This window comes from Hipposideros armiger, unplaced genomic scaffold (assembly GCF_001890085.2).
Source record: "Hipposideros armiger isolate ML-2016 unplaced genomic scaffold, ASM189008v1 scaffold_343, whole genome shotgun sequence".
Lineage (NCBI taxonomy): Eukaryota > Metazoa > Chordata > Mammalia > Chiroptera > Hipposideridae > Hipposideros > Hipposideros armiger.
In genome coordinates, this window is record NW_017731693.1 from 1,433,549 (window position 1) to 1,434,095 (window position 547).

Consider the following 547-nt stretch of genomic DNA (forward strand, 5'->3'; position numbering starts at 1 on the left):
GACCGCTTCATGGATGGGGTAGAGGCTTGATCACTGCACTGTACACCTGAATCTGATGTTGTATAATATTGTATGTCAACTATAAGTAAATATATATATATATATATATATATATATATATATATATAGCGATGGGACATGGAGTCAAAGGAATTGTAATAGATATGTATGATATGGGGGGGAGTTGGGCAGCAGATTGGGGGAGGGAAGTTGTCACTTTGAGGGGTAAGAAGTATAACTATTGCACTGTGTTGTACAGCTGAAACTAATTTTAAAAAATGCTTATTTCACAATAAAAAATTTAAAAAACAACAACAAATAACTGTATTGTAACACCCTCCTTACTCACCTGATCTGGCCCCCAATGACTCCTTTCTTTACCCAAAGATAAAGGAAGTATTAAAAAGAAGACATTTTGATGACATTCAAGACATCAAGTGTAATATGACGACAGCTCTGATGGCCATTCTAGAAAAAGAGTTCCAAAATTGCTTTGAAGGATGGACTAGGTGCTGACATTGGTGCGTAGCTTCCCAAAGGGAGTACT